Below are 13,892 nucleotides of genomic sequence, written 5' to 3' on the forward strand. Positions count from 1 at the left end.
GTTGCTTTTTTTTTCCCCTTGCTATCTTTTTTCTTTTCTTTTTTTCTCTTTTCAACAATTTTAACTGTTGTCCTGAACTATACTGTATAAATTGCTTGAATGGAAATATATGTCAAAAATATGTTTTTTGTAATCGCCTCCTTTACTTCTTGGTTCATATATCCATCAGCTCACTCCCTGTTTGCCTAATCTTCAAAACAAAGTAAAACAAAGGAACATGACACTGAAGCTACCAGATTTTGAAAATGCACCCACAGTCTTCCCAGCCATGTCTCAGAAATACCCAGTATTTATTTTTTGACATAAAAAAACCTTCCTATGTTATTTCATACATATTTCTACATAGCAAACAAAACTAGGGTCATCTCATATTTTGCTTTTATTTAAAACTTCCTATAATGTGCTTGTTTTCTCACTATGCTTACATTATGATGTTTAGTTATACATGGTAATCAGATAGACTTAGCCAGTCATCTATTGTTCAAAATTAAAATTGTTTCCAGTTTTCTGTTCCTATAAATAATACTAAAGTATGCATAAATTTCTGTAATCTTATTAGCATACATTTCCAAGTCTAATTACTGAGTCAAGGGGCATACTTTTTTTTTTAGTTTAAAAATATCTTGTTCTTATATACTATCCTTTGTGGTTCAACCACCAGATACTGTTGGTTATGGCCTTGCAAACATCCTTAGAGACGTCGTACCATCCTGTATTTCCTTGGGATGGGGTCCCCTGACTTCTTCTCACTCCTCCTGCCTGTCTGGATGTTCTGTCTCTGGCTTCTTTGCTAATTCACTTTGCTCAGAGTTAATGCCCAGAACTACTCTAGTGCAACTGTGAATATATTCTTTTATTCAGATGGTCTTTGTAGGCATATATGTTGTTTGGCTTGCTGACATACCAAGACATGGGTTTAACTATTACCTATTAAGAGAGCTCTGGCATATTGTGATGCCAGGAATTGAACTTACTACCTCTGGCTGGTGCTCTGACAGGCCTCTTTTGGTAAGGTTTAAAAGCAAGATTATAACACATCACAAGAGCTATGACTCAACAGTATTTGGGGACATGAAGAAAGGTGACTCAGCAGGGGAGAGCCTACCTAACTTGTGACCCTCTGCCCACATGGCACTCCTAGAGAACATCCTGGGTGGTGCAGAGAGACTTGGTGTGTGTGCTCTCGCTCTCTGTCTCTCTGTCCCTCTCTCTCTCAAGACAGAAGGAAGTAAAAGCTAGGCCCAGCCAAGAGATGGCTCAGCTGGCACTACCTAGTCTCTCTGCATGGGGCCCTATGTCTGGCACCTGACTAGAAGAAAAAAAGTCAGTCACTTTGTTTGAAGTGACATTGGAGAGGTATATGAACTGAGACAGATTTTAAAACCGTGTTTTTTTAAGAAAAGAATAATTAGGCGTTTTCCAGGAAAGGAAGCACTTAAATATTTGCACGGTTGCATATTCCATAGTCTAGGCTTTAATAGGGTTCCAGTCCACTTTTTAAATTCGCCACTCAGATTGTCCTCCCTTCTTCATGCCACGTGAATCAGCCTGTTTGAATCTTTCTTTGCTTTTTCTTTCTTTTTGCCTGAGCCTGTTCAGCTCTGGTTTATGGCAGTGTTGAGGATTGAGCCTGTGACTTTGGAGCCTCAGACATGAAAAAGTCTTTTGCAGGATCATTATGCTGTCTCCTCCACCCTGAATCAGACTGTTTGTCTCAAGGAATCCTTCCTGGTTGCCTCATGTCTGCATTTTGCCCCTATTATGCCTGTCCAGGGTAAAGCCTACATCGCATGGCTCTTTAACCTGCAAGTATCAATAGGATTCTCACTTTAATCGAGTCCGTTTCTCATTCCCTGTCTGGCAGTCACCTGCACTTACTGTCTCCTTATCCCTGATAGGACTTAGCAGCACAGACCTTGTGCTGGTAGCCACTGTAGCACCTTCTACCTCCTACCTTCCTGAAAGGACAGGCAGCTCTGTGTCCCAGCCCAGGGCAGAGATGCCATTGCCTTGGTTGTTTTCCCCAGAGCCACAGGCAGCCCCACAGGTTCTGCCTGGAATAAGCCTTCCCCACACCTCTCTCTCTTTTCCTAATGTTCTGGCCACTCTGGGGCTATTTCCTCGGTGCTCGCCTCAGCCATCCAGACTTCTCTCCAGGGTTCCTTTCCCCTCACTGCACAGTCTCCCTGTGCCAGGCCCTGCAGGCTGCTGGCTTCAATGACCACCGACAGCTGGAGGAGTCTGAATCCTTCTCCAGAGGCTTTCCTTGGTTCCCAGCACCTCTGAGACCCTTACCTCTGGGTGACCTGCAGGCACTTTCATTTCAGTGTGTTCAGAGCTGAACTGTCATTCCCAGAAGCTGCTTTTCCTCCACTGATCCTCACATTAATCAATCATGGCAATGCTTGAATGTGCTACCATCGTGCCAAGTGCTTCGCTTCAATGCCTTCCTTCAGTTCTTCATTTTTCTAAGATTTCTTTATGTTAATGAGAGGCAGAAAGAGACCAGAGCACTGTTCAGCTCTGGCTTAAGATGATTCCAGGGACTGAACTGGGATCTCTGGAGCCTGAGGCATGCAAGTCTGGTGTGCTACTTCTGATATCTCCCTGGCCTCATTCCTTCGATTTTTTGAGGAGGTGTGAGAATCATCTCCAGTGCTCAAGGAAGCTGAAGGCCAGAGACATTAACAGTCCAAGATCCCCCAACTTTCTGGTGATGGAGCCTGGAGTCATTCTTGGCTCACTCACCGCTGCTGTGGTCAGCACAGTGAAATTGCCATCTCTCATCATACCATCTCGAACCCGTCTTCTATTTCTTTCCAGTTCTCACTGTCATCATCTCTTCCCTGAATTTTCTTACAGCTTCTCAGTGGGTCCTCCTAAGTGGTCTTTCCTCTGTCTGTCCTTCCCCACTCACTAGCTGGAAAATTAGACCTTTGCTAATGAGGACTGCATACCAAGTGCTCAGGCTCTGGAATCATATCCTCCATGGCTCCCCACCCCAGCACCCAGGGGACGGGGATGGGGGGGGACAAACTATCAGTGTGACAGACCAGCCTAGTGAGGTTTGCTGCATGGACAGAAGGCCACCAAGCCCCTGTGGTGTTTGTGTGTCTGCAACGCTTGGCAAAGCAGGGCCTCGTCTGCATGGTCAGCCACCACTGCCCAGGGAGGGCTCATCCCTGTCTGTGTCCTTTCTGGCCTGTTTCTCAGTCTTCTTTTCATTGCAGCCACATGGAACTTTTTTTTTTTTTCTTTTTAGCAAAGTGCCATTTATTGAAAAGAGCTGAGAAAAGAGTTCAGTCCCTAAGACGCTGGATGGAAGAAGCAGTGCAAATCTGCTTCCTGCTCAGCATAATCTCTTGTTGCCCCACTGGGACATCTTGTTGTTGATGGGCAATTTGAATAAGCGATCAGATTGCGTGTAGGAGGCTATTTTCTCCAAAGTCTCAAAATGGCACATGAAATCTTTCCAATTTGGAGATTCATCCAGACATTTGGGCTCAAACATATGGTTCTGATCCAAGACATCATAGATAAGGAAATCCACAAAGGTGATCTTTTCCCCTGCAAACCAGGAGAATTTCCCTAAGAACAAGGAGAATAGTTTCAGTTGTCCCAGGAGCTGTTCCAGGTACTGAGGCTTCAGTTTTTCATGGTCAGGGTTATAGCAGAGCCTGACTAGCTGCATGCAGAAATCCATTATTTGGTTTTCCATGATGTCCACTTGAATCTTTTCTTCTTCAGTCTCGCCACAGAGATTGTGCTTGCAAGCAATATAGCGCATGATAGCTTTACTCTGGGTGATCTTGTTCTTACCATCCATGAGACAGGGAAAGTTCAGAAAGTCCAGGTCTAGCTTGAATTTTACGTCCAGCCATTGGCTTCTATCCTAGTCAGGAGCTTCCCCACACGTGTAGTGCTTCTCCTTGTAGCACGAGTCGGTGAACTCCAACAGCATGCGGATGGCGTGCGCCAGCCCGCAAATATTCCAGTAGCCCAGAACCATAATCGACTTGGACGACATGGTGACGCTGGTCCAGTGTCTGGAGGACTGGCCCCCCATGTGACATTTTTCCCCCATGTGATTCCTTTTTGTAAGCTGTTCACAGCTGTTGGAACAGTTGCTGTTGGTCCTTGAAGCCAGTCCAAGTGACTTCTCTTTTCAGGCTAGCACCTGACCTCTCCTAGTTATGATCTCACTGCCGCAGTCTTCTTACTCTCACCAAATGCTGTCTTTGTCTTGATCATTTTTCTGAGTATTTCTCATGATCAGTGGTTTTTCTTATTTTCTTGGTTTTTGTTTTCTTTCTCTTTTGGACTCTGAATCCCTATAGGGTAGATACGGTGCTCTGTTTATTTTATATCTGAGGTACAATATACAGTGCTATGAATATCACAGGCATTTAGTATAAATTTATAGCTTGATATACATTTTTGTAGATGTCCTCAGCATCTCACCTAGACTTATGCACCGTGTGTCTGTGTATGCACCTGTGATCAGTAGGGCCCCTCCAGGAACCAGACTCTCAGACAGTAACCCACATGGCCTGCCATCACTGCAGTGGGATTTATAGCACTTGCAGGTGCGTGGTGGATAGCAAGTACTAAGACCATCTCCTTTTTAACTACCGAAAGATAAGAGGGCTGATTTTTTTTTTTTTTTTAGATCATACTATTAGAAGGGATGCATGAAAGTATGTTACTTGTACCTTAAATGAACACCCTTGGCATTTGAATCTATGCAAGTCAGCGGGGAATTGTACCTTGTACACGGTGCCCAAATTTACCAGCATTTCCACATTATGAGATAGTCCCAGCAAGACGGTTCCTGCAGCTGTGGTCTTCCCTGTGCCACTGACTGCTCAGGCTCTGCTCTGACTCCAGCTCCCGCCTGCAGGGATAAACGCTCACTCTCCAGAAAGACCAACTCAAGTGAAAACTAGAGCGCAGCTTCTGATACAATTGGTAAAATAAAAATTCTTGAAAAACATATTATACCGTTGGTCAAGATGGTTATCTCCATAGCAAAGTGAAAACTATAGCCAGCTTGTATTTTACTTACTCAAAAGACTAGCCTGTGCCGAAAAGATAATGTTCTGCTGCAATGACTGTATTATTATCTTGAGTATCATGCTAACAGTGCTGACAACTGTTACACTTGTATGTTTGTTTTCAAGTTCAGAACTGTGGAAGAAGCTTTTGTAAGTAAGATGTGTGGGAGTGCCTTTGAGTGGTACCCTGTGGCCTGTGCCCTAACTGTCAAGGATATTGTTACATACACTGGCACGTTCTGTCTCTCCTCTGCTGCCAAAAGATGGGAGGGAGGAAGAGAGCAGCAGCAGTTGTGCCTGTCAGCCACGCACCAGATCTTCATGTCCTCAGAATAACGTTTAGAAGCAAAAATGAAAGCAATTTGGTGCAAAGGAAAGGTATGTGACAATATGCTTCAGCTTCCTGTTCACATGAAAACCCAGAATTGATTCTCACTAAGTGAGGTCACTGACTTGATTCAAAGCCTGGCGGATCCTTGAGTCCAGAAATTCATCTTAACAGGAGCTCGTGTCTGCCTTTTGGTTTTACATTTATGCATAACATCTCATTGTAGGTCCATTCTCTTTCTTTTTTGGATTTGTCCAAAAAGTACTTTGCGCTTCTTTATTCTGGATGTGTGTCTGTTTCGTTAGTTACAAAGACTGTGCCTTTAGGGTAACTTCAGAGATTTTTTTTCCCCACTTACGCAAACATTTTACTGTATGTTTTACTGTATGTTTTCTAGCTCCTAGAACTTTTTGTGTCTAACTTCAAGCGGAATGTTTTCAGTGTTGCAAACATATTATTAAAGTAGTGCCAGCCTTGCTGTGGTGTGTGTTTGTGTGCACATGCAAACCAAGTTTACGTGCCTTCATTTTATTGAAATAAGATTTTAATTGAAATTTATTTACGTATGAGAGAGCCAGAGTGTTACTCTGGAACATGCGTTGTCAAGGATTGAACTCCAGGCTGCGGCGTGCTTCTCTTTACCCACTGTGCCACCACCTCTACCCACCCCACCCCCAAATAGTTTCTGATAAAAAAAATTATCTAAAAGGCCAGGCCATGTTGCACCTGGTTGAGGACCCAGCAGTGCTGCAGGTATCTCTACTTCTCTCTCTTCTCTTCCTCCCCTTCTCAATATCTCTCTGTCTGTATCCAAATAAATAAAAACATATGTTTTTTAAAAATCTGTGACTACATCAAACTAAATACTTCGATGTTTTACTCATCAAAAAGATATCTGAGCATCCTTAACATAAAAATAAAATTTTCCACTCTCTGCATATAGTGTATAGATAATGCTGAAATTTTGCAGATGCATATATGATGATATTATATACAGTTTTCTAGTGTAGGCACCATATACTTATCTCGCTGTTAAAAGTACACACACTCTGGAGTCGGGTGGTAGCGCAGCGGGTTAAGCGCATATGGCGTGAAGCGCAAGAACCAGCATAAGGATCCTGCTTCTAGCCCCCGGCTCCCCATTTGCAGGGAGGGGTCACTTTACAAGTGATGAAGCAGGTCTGCAGGTGTCTATCTTTCTCCGTTTCTCTCTGTCCTATCTAACAATGCTGACATCAATAACAATAGCTACAACAATAATAAAAAACAAGGGAAAATAAATAAATTAAAAAAAAATTTTTTTTTAAAAGTACACACACTCAGTTTATCCCCAAATCCCAGGAGAGCAGTCCTGATGCTGCTGGCACCTCCGTACTGTGGGGAGTGTGCGATGCAGAAGTTCCTTAGTCACCTGCTCTCTCCCGACAAGCTTGCTTTGGAGAAGGGAGCATATATGTCCTCACCAGCTTTCATGCCCCCACGCAATAGCATCCTATCCGAAGATGTGGAGCTAGTCCCATGTACTTCTCTTGGTAAGAGTGATCTTGGAGACTCTGTCAGAGTGGCCCTGCACACACAACATGGTTGCTTATAACTGTTTGATAGTTAGTAGCAATGCAGACACTCTCATCTTGACTTGGTTCTGTCTATTACAGGGAAGGGTCGCTAAAAGAGAAGACAAGCCAGTGGCCCGTATCTCTCAGCCTATGTTATAAAGTACCATTTCTAGTTATAGACTCGTTTGACTGTGATGAGCAGTACTCTCCAATGCATCAGATTCTTTTCATTCTAATACTTTATGTGAGAGAGCTATCTTTTTTTTTTAATTTCTTTATTGGGGGATTCATGTTTTACAGTCCACAGTAAATACAATAGTTTGTACATGCATAACATCCCCCAGCCTTCCACACAACAATACAACCCCCACTAGGTCCTCTGTCATCCTTTTCCAGGACCTGCACTCTCCTCCTCACCCACCCCAGAGTCTTTTACTTTGGTGCAATACACCAACTCCTGTTCAGGTTCTACCTACGTTTTCTCTTCTGATCTTGTTTTTCAACTTCTGCCTGTGAGTGAGATTATCCCATATTCATCCTTTTGTTTCTGTCTTATTTCACTTAACATGCTTTCTTTAAGCTCCATCCAAGATGGGCTGAAAACGGTGAATTCACTATTTTTAATAGCTGGGTAGTATTCCATTGTGTATATATACCACAACTTGCTCAGCCACTCATCTGTTGTTGGACACTGGGGTTGCTTCCAGGTTTTGACTATTACAAATTGTGCTGCTATGAACATAGGCATACACAAATCTTTTTGGATGGGTGTGTTGGGTTCCTTAGGATATATCCCCAGGAGAGGAATTGCAGGATCATAGGGGGGGTCCATTTCTAGCCTTCTGAGAGTTCTCCAGACTGGTGAGAGAGCTATCTTATATTCACTGACAACAAGCATCATAATTAAGCTCTTCTGTTGTTTGCTATTGTTCATGTTACAGGCATGTCTGTGGTGAGAGAAAAACTTTTCTGGAGCTGGTAAAATGGCTCACTTGGTTAGTGCCCTACGTTGCTGTGAGTACCGCCCAGGTGAGCCTGGCCCCCACTGCACTGAAGGAAGCTTGGTGCTGTGGTCTCTTTCATGCTCTCTGCCTTTCTGTCTCTTAAACAAACAAACAGACAAAACACTTTTCAAACAAATATTTCAGTATTAAGTAAATGCCCTCCATTCTTCATTATTTATTATGTACAGCACTTTTTTTTTTTTGTAAAACAGGGATTAAGAGAGGGAAGGGGAAGATAGCGAGGGGGACAGAAAGACATCTGCAGACCTGATTCACCACTTGTGAAGTGCCCCCCTGCAGGTGGGGAGCTGGGAGTTCGAACTGGGATCCTTGAATGGGTCCTTGTGCTTCATAGTATGTCCCTTTAACCCCGTGTGCCACTGCCTGCCCCCCCCCCCCCCACAGCACTTTTTACAAGATTACACAGAATGTGGGTATTGTCGCTGTGAGAGCATGGCACAACTTCTTAGATGGTGAATGTGAGAATGCAGGTTGTATCTCTAGCTTAACAGATGCTTTTTTTTTTTTAAGTGAGAGAACTTACCTGCAAAAATTCTCCAGTCTTTGAAATAGTTTTGCATTGTTTAAGTGTAGTCTGCAAGATTGAGGAGGTTCCTTGTGGAAACCGTGACAAAACTAATGAGACGGTTGGATAAAAGTTCTTCAAAATTCCATATTCACAAGTTTACTTATGATTTACATCTTTCTGTTTCCTCATAGATTTGAGGTGGCCTTTAGCAAAATGTAAAATAAGAAAGCCAGGCACATGGTTCCTTTAAAGCCAGGCATTAAAGTCTGTGTGCACAGGGCTTGAGGGGAGGGAGACACGTTATTTATTATCCAAGCTCAGAAGAGCCTCTCCAAGTCAAACATGAGCCTCAGTGCTGACCTTCTAGAAGTCAGCATTCATGTAGGGTCTTTTTTTTTTTTTTTTTTTTAAATACCGGGGCTCGAACCGGGATCCTTATGCCGGTAGGGTCTTCTTATTCCTTCTCAGTGTGTGAAGCTCTTGGTGACTTACAGCTGCAGTGAGCTGCTTTACAGAAGAGCGTTGGCCCACTCCTCATCTAAGCACACTTAGTACTCTAATTTCTAGAGAATATTGCTGGGCTTAGCCAGTATTCCTCAGAAATGGACAAAACAACTTCCTGGTTTTCGCAGGATGCTCTTAGAGGTAGTCGTTGTGAAATGTCTACCATCTGGCCATAATAGGCTGTTACTCTGGGGAGAAACTTCACACTCCTGGTGTGAAATTACTTTGAACATTTTTTTCTGGGTCATGGCAGACTAAAGAGTAAGGGAGGCTCCAGGGGATGGGCCTTCCAAGTTCTTTTTAAATTTTTATTTATTTATTGGCTAGAGACAGAAATTGAGAGGGAAGAGGAGACTAGAAAGGAAGAGAGAAGCAGAGACACCTACAGCACTGCTGCACCCCTCGTGAAGCTTCCTCTTACCCCGCTGCTGGAGGGGACCATGGGCTCAAACCCAGCCCTTCTGCATGGCACTGTGTTTGCTCAGCCAGGTGTCTGGCTCCCGAAAGTAAGTAAGCATCGAGGGGTGAGTGGTAGGGTCTGATTCTATAAAGAAATAGGGAGAACATAGTCAGGTTTGGAGATCCACAAATGAAGACTGACCTTTTGAAGTCCTGAGGTCATCATTTTAAGTGGCATGAACAGAAGTTAGAGAGCTTGTCTTAGTATTGAAAAAGTCTCACTTCTAACAAAATAGAAAGTAAGAGGGATCAGAAAGAGGAGCTATAAAGGTAGTGCTTGTGACTTTACAGAGTGTCCCTTTCTTGGTATTCTAAGAGCTGATTATCTTCCTAAAAGTTGGCTACTTGTTCTCAAGTAAAATGTGTGCTGACCTTTGCATCATCATAGTCATCCCCCAAATCTTATTTAGAGATTTCTGCATTAGTTATGTTCAGTTTAAAGATAGGCTCAGAAGAAAAAAGATAATTGCATCTCCTGTTCTTTTGCATCTCTTTTGATCCATGAATGAGTTATTTACAGACTATGTGATGACATACACTGGGGGAAAGGTATGATTCACCCTAATTATAAGGCTGTTTCCTAAGAAAGAATCATTGGAGTTCTGTCCTATTTGTGCTTCTACAAATGTTTATGAGATTAAAACAAATAAAGCTTGTCTTTTCTGTTTGAGCTCTAAATGGTCATAAATCTGCAAATACTAAATTTATCTCTCTGTCTCCCTCTCTCTCTCTCTCTCTCTCTCTCTCTCTAGTGCTGGGCCTGTCTGCCAGGTCAGATACTCATAGCTTTATTTTCGGAAACTCAGCAACTTATCTGGCATTCAGGTACCCACAAACTCTTTGGACATGCAGTTTATAAGAATTGTCTGAGTGCAGCAACTGGGTTATATCTGTTGACCTTGGGTCACAGTAAGAAGGATTGATGTGTGTGAGTGAAGATAGCAAGGCTGAAGATTCCTACAAGGAGCTGGTTGAAGGGGAGGAAAGAGCTGGAGTCATCAACAGAAGGGAAAGCCACATCCAGGCTGACTAGGGGAATTGAGTATTTTTGATAGCTGAGCAAACTAAGCAGAGAAAAAACTAAAAGTGATGTGGAGCAGAGGTGAGGCAGATTTTTTGAGAAATCAGGAGTGGATGGAAACAAAAAGTTCTGGGGACCTTTACTTTGTAAGGTAGGACGTGAGGTTTAGCATGAACGCCTTTGTTGGTGTGAGGAACAGACAAGAAAGTGAGGGATGCTTTGGTGAAAGGCGGTTCCATCAGATCAGAGGTGAGGTTGTGCTCTGGTCACAGTGGGGTGGAAATAGAAGTAGTTATTAGAAATAGAAGAAGGTTTGATTAGTGTGGGAGGGAAAAGGAGGCAGCTAAAACAAGGTACGTGGAGGTATGTGGCTCTCACAACCCTCAGGTTGCAGACCCCATCTGCCTTCCCAAGGCTACTTACTGCTCCCTCCAGAGTGGTGACTCACCGTCCTCAGCTTTCACTGCCACCTGCAGTGTCCCCACCTCTTTCCCTCAGACAGGACCTGCATGCACATTGATGCCCAGCTCAGGCAGATCACTTCTTGAGCTCTTCAGCAAGATATGCTACCAAGCCCCCTCCAGCATACTTCATACTTCTTGTAAGAATCACTTTGCAAATAGATTTTATCTTCTTTCTTTTTTAAACAAAAAAATTCTGTTTGTGATTTAATAGTGATTAACAGGATTGTAAGATAAGAAGGTTATAACAGTTCCCGCCACCAGAGTTTCATGTCCCATCACCTCCACTGGAAGCTTCCCTTTTCTTTATCCCTTTATGGGGTGCAGAAGGTGGAAGGTCTGGCTTCTGTAATTGCTTCTCCGATGGCATGGACATTGGCAGGTTGATCTGTACCCCAAGCCTGATTCTATCTTAATCTTCTTTCCTAAGATGTAAGTTCCTTTGGGGGTAGGAATCGAGGCTTTGTCTGGGTCTCTGGCAATGTTACTGCATGTTTATTACGTAGCAAATGGTCCTCTGCTGAGTGAAGCTAATCTGGGTTGAGTAAGAGAGCAGTGGGCTTCTGGGGGGAGGTAGAGTGTATCTTTTTTTTTTAAATCTTTTTTATTTATAAACTTTTTATCTTTATTTATTTAATGAATAAAGACAGCCAGAAATCAAGAGGGAAGGGGGTGATAGAGAGGAAGAGAGACAGAGAGACACCTGCAGCCCTGCTTCACCACTCGTGAAGCTTTCCTTTCCTTCTGCAAGTGGGGACCAGGGGCTCAAACCCAGGTCCTTGTGCACCGTAACATGTGCGCTCAATCAGGTGCACCACTACCCGCCCCCCCCCCCTTTTTTATACCAGGCTGATCACCTACATGCACCAACAGTTAGAAAGATACTCTTTTTTTTTTTTTTTTTTTTAAACCCATGCACTGAACTTTCCCTTTGTAGTACTGAAATACGTTGTGTTTCTAGGTGGTTATTCTCACTGGTCACTCAGTGTTTATAGTTGGGGCTATCTGTGTTCTCCTCGGCTGTGCGCTTACACTGAACACAGGGTCACAGGGCCCATTGTACCCACCTGTGTTGATAGTGTAGCTTTCCCCCTGACTGCCCTGTGGGCTGGATGCCATGAGCCACTGTAAACCTGACGTTAATTAGACTTCCTTTGAAAATGTCTTTGGAATTCTTCCCCCAGTGACTCACAGTGCCGTGCTGAAAGAACTTTGTGTACCAGCCTCAGCATCTTACCCTGCCACCCTGCACGGTTCAGCTAGGAGAGGGAAAGAACATGGTGAGAACAAAGGCAGCAATTACAGACAGTGGTGCCGTGAGCCTCAGCAGAGTGGGATAGAGTGAGCCTGAGCACATTTGGCCTTATGAACCTTCATTTCCATTGGCCAGAAGCTCATAGCATTTCCATAAATTGAAGCAGATTGCTTTTCTCTCATAAAGGTCATCTATATCAGAGCAGAATTTTTTTAATAACTCAAGACTTTGAGCATTCTGCTTGCCCGTTTCTCTGCCTTATGAACCAGCTTATTTGATTTTATACTCTTAACTGGCAGTTGGCTGTCTTTATATAAAGTGCTAACCCATACAAATTTAAGATATGGTTAATTTAGCTTCCAAATCAGGCTAGCTATTTATTGGGTATTAATTAGAAGACATTATTGTGGCTTATTGTTAAAAATAGAGCTCAGTGCTTGGATCTTAGTTTGCACTGCAGGACTTTATTGGGCATTATTCACAGGAAGAGCTCAGCCCATAGTTGCTCAGATGCTGCTAGTGCCCCATTTGCCATTTTGGGGACAGAGAAGCAGAGAGCAGCCATAACTCAGCTCCATGTCCTGAAACTGCAGGGGTATGAACTTGCCCCTTCACTCAAGTGCAGAGAACCAGCCGCCTGCCCGCCTGCAGTGGAGTCCTCCTGCTGACCCAGGATGCTTTCCCTGTGTTGGCGATGACTGCTGGTCTCCCCACTTACATAGGCTCCCCCTCCAGCCCCCCGCAGTCTCTGGCAAGGTGCAATAAAACGGTTGTCTCCAGGTTGGGAAAGGGTGGGAAGAGCAGAGAAAGCCTGTAGGTGTTCCGCTTATCTGCAGGGACTCTCCAGCGTGAAGAGCACGTTATCAAGCAGGGTGGGCAGAAGACAGAGAAAAGAGGAACAGAGATCGTGTCCAGTGGATGGCCGCCTTTCCATGACAGTGTGTGCTTGTGCTGTTTCCACACGTTGTATCTCTTCAGCTCCTGAACAGTGGTGTGTGTATCCGCATCAGCCCTCACCGCAGTAGCCGGGGGCTTCTGCCCTTTCAAAATTAGCCTCCAAGATGATGGTGGAGGGACATTGGGCATGTGCAAGAAGACGAAGGTCGCTCTTGTTTGTGGCTGTCCTCCCAGGCAGCTTTATGGACAGCCAGACAGTCTCTTCCTTCCTTCCCTGACAGCTCCTGGGGTTCACCTCAGCCTCTCTGCAGACACTCCCGTTTAGGTTGTAGTTTCAAGTGGGAACCTCACTTACTTTTCTACACTGTTAAACACTTGGCTACCCTGCTTTTATTCCCCCTCCTTTTTTTTTTGGACCGTCAGTACATAGTCCCAAAAATAGCATTGTTGTCGCAGCTGTTGTTCTTATTGTTAATTATCTTGATTATTCATGTAGAATGACTTTAATACTAAAGAGGGCTTCTTGGTGACCTTTGTAAATCCTTTCAAGTTATATTTTATAGACTCTGTTGCCAGGGCCTTAAGAAAAAGTTAAAGAAAATATCTGTTGAGGGAGTGGGTGTTGGTGTACCTGGTACAGAGCACATGTTACAATGCTCAAGGACCCGAGTTTAAGCTCCTGGGCCCCACCTGCACTGGAGGAAACTTCGTAAGTCGTGAAGCAGTGCTGTAGGTGTCTCTCTCCTTCTCTTCTTTCTCCTCTCTATCTCCTTCTCTCTCAGTTTCTGTGTCTAGCCAAAATAAATAAATAAAATATTTTTAAA

The 13,892-nt window shown here is 43.8% G+C and overlaps 1 protein-coding gene and 1 pseudogene across 3 annotated transcripts in view; one reads left to right on the forward strand and one right to left on the reverse strand.

Annotated features, from left to right (window-relative positions):
* LCLAT1 (lysocardiolipin acyltransferase 1) overlaps positions 1-13,892 on the forward strand; it is a 157,505-nt gene that overhangs the window by 108,935 nt on the left and 34,678 nt on the right. The gene's annotated exons all lie outside the window — the stretch shown is intronic.
* On the reverse strand, positions 3,317-4,067 carry LOC103114241 (glutathione S-transferase Mu 3-like; annotated as a pseudogene).

Source organism: Erinaceus europaeus, chromosome 3, assembly GCF_950295315.1.
Source record: "Erinaceus europaeus chromosome 3, mEriEur2.1, whole genome shotgun sequence".
Taxonomy (NCBI): Eukaryota; Metazoa; Chordata; class Mammalia; order Eulipotyphla; family Erinaceidae; genus Erinaceus; species Erinaceus europaeus.